This window comes from Myxine glutinosa, chromosome 1 (assembly GCF_964187855.1).
Source record: "Myxine glutinosa chromosome 1, kmMyxGlut1.1, whole genome shotgun sequence".
Lineage (NCBI taxonomy): Eukaryota > Metazoa > Chordata > Myxini > Myxiniformes > Myxinidae > Myxine > Myxine glutinosa.
Window position 1 is genome coordinate 99,720,796 of NC_136261.1, and position 6,168 is coordinate 99,726,963.

The following is a 6,168-nucleotide window of genomic DNA, read 5'->3' on the forward strand; positions in this document are numbered from 1 at the left end:
TTTTCCTCCTCCTCGACACCATGCCACCCTGCAGTCTTGGAGGCTTTTTTTCCTCCTCCTCGACACCATGCCACCCTGCAGTCTTGTTGGCTTTTTTTCCTCCTCCTTGACACCATACCACCCTGCAGCCTTGTTGGCTTTTTTTTCCTCCTCCTGGACACCATACCACCCTGCAGTCTTGTAGGCTTTTTTTCCTCCTCCTGGACACCATGCCACCCTGCTGTCTTGGAGGCTTTTTTTCCTCCTCCTTGACACCATACCACCCTGCAGCCTTGTTGGCTTTTTTTTCCTCCTCCTGGACACCATACCACCCTGCAGTCTTGGAGGCTTTTTTTCCTCCTCATGGACACCATGCCACCCTGCAGTCTTGTAGGCTTTTTTTCCTCCTCCTGGACACCATACCACCCTGCAGTCTTGTAGGCTTTTTTTCCATCTCCTGGACCCCATGCCACCCTGCAGTCTTATAGACTTTTTTTCCTCCTCCTGGACACCATGCCACCCTGCAGTCTTGGAGGCGTTTTTTCCTCCTTGACACCATACCACCCTGCAGTCTTGTGGGCTTTTTTTCCTCCTCCTGGGCACCATTCCACCCTGCACTCTTGTCAGCTATTTTTCCTCCTCCTGGACACCATGCCACCCTGCAGTCTTGGAGGCTTTTTTTCCTCCTCCTGGACACCATGCCACTCTGCAGTCTTGTAGGCTTTTCTTCCTCCGACTGGACACCATACCACCCTGCAGTCTTGTGCGCTTTTTTCCCTCCTCCTGGACACCATACCACCCTGCAGTCTTGTGGGCTTTTTTTCCTCCTCCTGGACACCATACCACCCTGCAGTCTTGGAGGCTTTTTTCCTCCTCCTCGACACCATGCCACCCTGCAGTCTTGTAGGCTTTTTTTCCCCCTCCTGGACACCATGCCACCCTGCTGTCTTGTCGGCTTTTTTTCCTCCTCCTGGACACAATGCCACCCTGCTGTCTTGGAGGCTTTTTTCCTCCTCCTTGACACCATACCACCCTGCAGCCTTGTTGGCTTTTTTTTCCTCCTCCTGGACACCATACCACCCTGCAGTCTTGTAGGCTTTTTTTCCTCCTCCTGGACACCATGCCACCCTGCAGTCTTGGAGGCTTTTTTTCCTCCTCCTGGACACCATACCACCCTGCAGCCTTGTTGGCTTTTTTTTCCTCTTCCTGGACACCATACCACCCTGCAGTCTTGTGGGCTTTTTTTTCCTACTCCTGGACACCATACCACCCTGCAGTCTTGTGGGCTTTTTTCCCTCCTCCTGGACACCTCTCCACCCTGCAGTCTTGTCGGCTTTTTTTCCTACTCCTGGACACCATGCCACCCTACAGTCTTGTGGGCTTTCTTTCCTCCTCCTGGACACCATACCCCCCAGCAGTCTTGTGGGCTTTTTTTTCCTCCTCCTGGACACCATACCACCCTGCAGTCTTGTAGGCTTTTTTTTCCTCCTCCTGGACACCATACCACCCTGCAGTCTTGTAGGCTTTTTTTCCATCTCCTGGACCCCATGCCACCCTGCAGTCTTATAGACTTTTTTTCCTCCTCCTGGACACCATGCCACCCTGCAGTCTTGGAGGCTTTTTTTCCTCCTCCTGGAAACCATACCACCCTGCACTCTTGTCAGCTATTTTTCCTCCTCCTGGAGACGATACCACCCTGCACTCTTGTTGGCTTTTTGTCCTCCTCCTGGACACCATACCACCATGCAGTCTTGTGGGCTTTTTTTCTTCCTCCTGGACACCATACCACCCTGCAGTCTTGTTGGCTTTTTTTTCCTCCTCCTTGACACCATTCCACTCTACAGTCTTGTAGGATTTTTTTCCTCCTCCTTGACACCATGCCATCCTGCAGTCTTGTAGGCTTTTTTTCCTCCTCCTGGACACGATGCCACCCTGCAGTCTTGTGGGCTTTTTTTCCTCCTCCTGGACACCATACCACCCTGCAGTCTTGGAGGCTTTTTTTCCTCCTCCTCGACACCATGCCACCCTGCAGTCTTGTAGGCTTTTTTTCCCCCTCCTGGACACCATGCCACCCTGCTGTCTTGTAGGCTTTTTTTCCTCCTCCTTGACACCATACCACCCTGCAGCCTTGTTGGCTTTTTTTTCCTCCTCCTCGACACCATGCCACCCTGCAGTCTTGTAGGCTTTTTTTCCCCCTCCTGGACACCATGCCACCCTGCTGTCTTGTAGGCTTTTTTTCCTCCTCCTTGACACCATGCCACCCTGCAGCCTTGTTGGCTTTTTTTTCCTCCTCCTGGACACCATACCACCCTGCAGTCTTGGAGGCTATTTTTCCTCCTCCTGGACACCATGCCACCCTGCAGTCTTGTAGGCTTTTTTTCCTCCTCCTGGACACCATACCACCCTGCAGTCTTGTAGGCTTTTTTTCCATCTCCTGGACCCCATGCCACCCTGCAGTCTTATAGACTTTTTTTCCTCCTCCTGGACACCATGCCACCCTGCAGTCTTGGAGGCGTTTTTTCCTCCTTGACACCATACCACCCTGCAGTCTTGTGGGCTTTTTTTCCTCCTCCTGGGCACCATTCCACCCTGCACTCTTGTCAGCTATTTTTCCTCCTCCTGGACACCATGCCACCCTGCAGTCTTCGAGGCTTTTTTTCCTCCTCCTGGACACCATGCCACGCTGCAGTCTTGTAGGCTTTTCTTCCTCCGACTGGACACCATACCACCCTGCAGTCTTGTGGGCTTTTTTTCCTCCTCCTGGACACCATACCACCCTGCAGTCTTGGAGGCTTTTTTTCCTCCTCCTCGACACCATGCCACCCTGCAGTCTTGTAGGCTTTTTTTCCCCCTCCTGGACACCATGCCACCCTGCTGTCTTGTAGGCTTTTTTTCCTCCTCCTGGACACAATGCCACCCTGCTGTCTTGGAGGCTTTTTTTCCTCCTCCTTGACACCATACCACCCTGCAGCCTTGTTGGCTTTTTTTTCCTCCTCCTGGACACCATACCACCCTGCAGTCTTGTAGGCTTTTTTTCCTCCTCCTGGACACCATGCCACCCTGCAGTCTTGGAGGCTTTTTTTCCTCCTCCTGGACACCATGCCACTCTGCAGTCTTGTAGGCTTTTTTTCCTCCGACTGGACACCATACCATCCTGCAGTCTTGTGGGCTTTTTTCCCTCCTCCTGGACACCATGCCACCCTGCTGTCTTGGAGGCTTTTTTTCCTCCTCCTCGACACCATGCCACCCTGCAGTCTTGTCGGCTTTTTTTCCTCCGACTGGACACCATACCACCCTGCAGGCTTGTGGGCTTTTTTTCCTCCTCCTGGACACCATACCACCCTGCAGTCTTGTGGGCTTTTTTTTCCTACTCCTGGACACCATAGCACCCTGCAGTCTTGTAGGCTTTTTTCCATCTCCTGGACACCATGCCACCCTGCAGTCTTATAGGCTTTTTTTCCTCCTCCTGGACACCATGCCACCCTGCAGTCTTGTGGGCTTTTTTTCCTCCTCCTGGGCACCATACCACCCTGCACTCTTGTCAGCTATTTTTCCTCCTCCTGGAGACGATACCACCCTGCACTCTTGTTGGCTTTTTGTCCTCCTCCTGGACACCATACCACCCTGCAGTCTTGTGGGCTTTTTTTCTTCCTCCTGGACACCATACCACCCTGCAGTCTTGTTGGCTTTTTTTTCCTCCTCATTGACACCATTCCACTCTACAGTCTTGTAGGATTTTTTTCCTCCTCCTTGACACCATGCCATCCTGCAGTCTTGTAGGCTTTTTTTCCTCCTCCTGGACACCATGCCACCCTGCAGTCTTGTGGGCTTTTTTTCCTCCTCCTGGACACCATACCACCCTGCAGTCTTGTGGGCTTTTTGTCCTCCTCCTGGACACCATACCACCCTGCAGTCTTGTGGGCTTTTTTTCTTCCTCCTGGACACCATACCACCCTGCAGTCTTGTTGGCTTTTTTTTCCTCCTCCTTGACACCATTCCACTCTACAGTCTTGTAGGATTTTTTTCCTCCTCCTTGACACCATGCCATCCTGCAGTCTTGTAGGCTTTTTTTCCTCCTCCTGGACACCATGCCACCCTGCAGTCTTGTGGGCTTTTTTTCCTCCTCCTGGACACCATACCACCCTGCAGTCTTGTGGGCTTTTTTTCCTCCTCCTGGACACCATACCACCCTGCAGTCTTGGAGGCTTTTTTTCCTCCTCCTCGACACCATGCCACCCTGCAGTCTTGTAGGCTTTTTTTCCCCCTCCTGGACACCATGCCACCCTGCTGTCTTGTAGGCTTTTTTTCCTCCTCCTGGACACCATGCCACTCTGCAGTCTTGTAGGCTTTTTTTCCTCCGAATGGACACCATACCACCCTGCAGTCTTGTGGGCTTTTTTCCCTCCTCCTGGACACCATGCCACCCTGCAGTCTTGGAGGCTTTTTTTCCTCCTCCTGGACACCATGCCACCCTGCTGTCTTGTAGGCTTTTTTTCCTCCTCCTTGACACCATGCCACCCTGCAGCCTTGTTGGCTTTTTTTTTTCTCCTCCTGGACACAATACCACCCTGCAGTCTTGTCGGCTTTTTTTCCTCCTCCTGGACACCATACCACCCTGCAGTCTTGTCGGCTTTTTTTCCTCCTCTTGGACAGCATACCACCCTGCACTCTTGTAGGCTTTTCTTCCCCCTCCTGGACACCATACCACCCTGCAGTCTTGTGGGCTTTTTTCCCTCCTCCTGGACACCATGCCACCCTGCAGTCTTGGAGGCTTTTTTTCCTCCTCCTGGACACCATGCCACCCTGCTGTCTTGTAGACTTTTTTTCCTCCTCCTTGACACCATGCCACCCTGCAGCCTTGTTGGCTTTTTTTTTTCTCCTCCTGGACACCATACCACCCTGCAGTCTTGTCGGCTTTTTTTCCTCCTCTTGGACAGCATACCACCCTGCACTCTTGTAGGCTTTTTTTCCCCCTCCTGGACACCATACCACCCTGCAGTCTTGTAGGCTTTTTTTCCTCCTCCTGGACACCATGCCACCCTGCAGTCTTGGAGGCTTTTTTTCCTCCTCCTGGACACCATGCCACTCTGCAGTCTTGTAGGCTTTTTTTCCTCCGAATGGACACCATACCACCCTGCAGTCTTGTGGGCTTTTTTCCCTCCTCCTGGACACCATGCCACCCTGCAGTCTTGGAGGCTTTTTTTCCTCCTCCTGGACACCATGCCACCCTGCTGTCTTGTAGGCTTTTTTTCCTCCTCCTTGACACCATGCCACCCTGCAGCCTTGTTGGTTTTTTTTTTCTCCTCCTGGACACCATACCACCCTGCAGTCTTGTCGGCTTTTTTTCCTCCTCCTGGACACCATACCACCCTGCAGTCTTGTCGGCTTTTTTTCCTCCTCTTGGACAGCATACCACCCTGCACTCTTGTAGGCTTTTTTTCCCCCTTCTGGACACCATACCACCCTGCAGTCTTGTGGGCTTTTTTCCCTCCTCCTGGACACCATGCCACCCTGCAGTCTTGGAGGCTTTTTTTCCTCCTCCTGGACACCAGGCCACCCTGCTGTATTGTAGGCTTTTTTTCCTCCTCCTTGACACCATGCCACCCTGCAGCCTTGTTGGCTTTTTTTTTTCTCCTCCTGGACACCATACCACCCTGCAGTCTTGTCGGCTTTTTTTCCTCCTCTTGGACAGCATACCACCCGGCACTCTTGTAGGCTTTTTTTCCCCCTCCTGGACACCATGCCACCCTGCTGTCTTGTAGGCTTTTTTTCCTCCTCCTTGACACCATACCACCCTGCAGCCTTGTTGGCTTTTTTTTCCTCCTCCTGGACACCATACCACCCTGCAGTCTTGTAGGCTTTTTTTCCTCCTCCTGGACACCATGCCACCCTGCAGTCTTGGAGGCTTTTTTTCCTCCGACTGGACACCATACCACCCTGCAGGCTTGTAGGCTTTTTTCCCTCCTCCTGGACACCATGCCATCCTGCAGTCTTGTAGGCTTTTTTTCCTCCTCCTGGACACCATGCCACCCTGCAGTCTTGTAGGCTTTTTTTCCTCCTCCTTGACACCATACCACCCTGCAGCCTTGTTGGCTTTTTTTTCCTCCTCCTGGACACCATACCACCCTGCAGTCTTGTAGGCTTTTTTTCCTCCTCCTGGACACCATGCCACCCTGCAGTCTTGGAGGC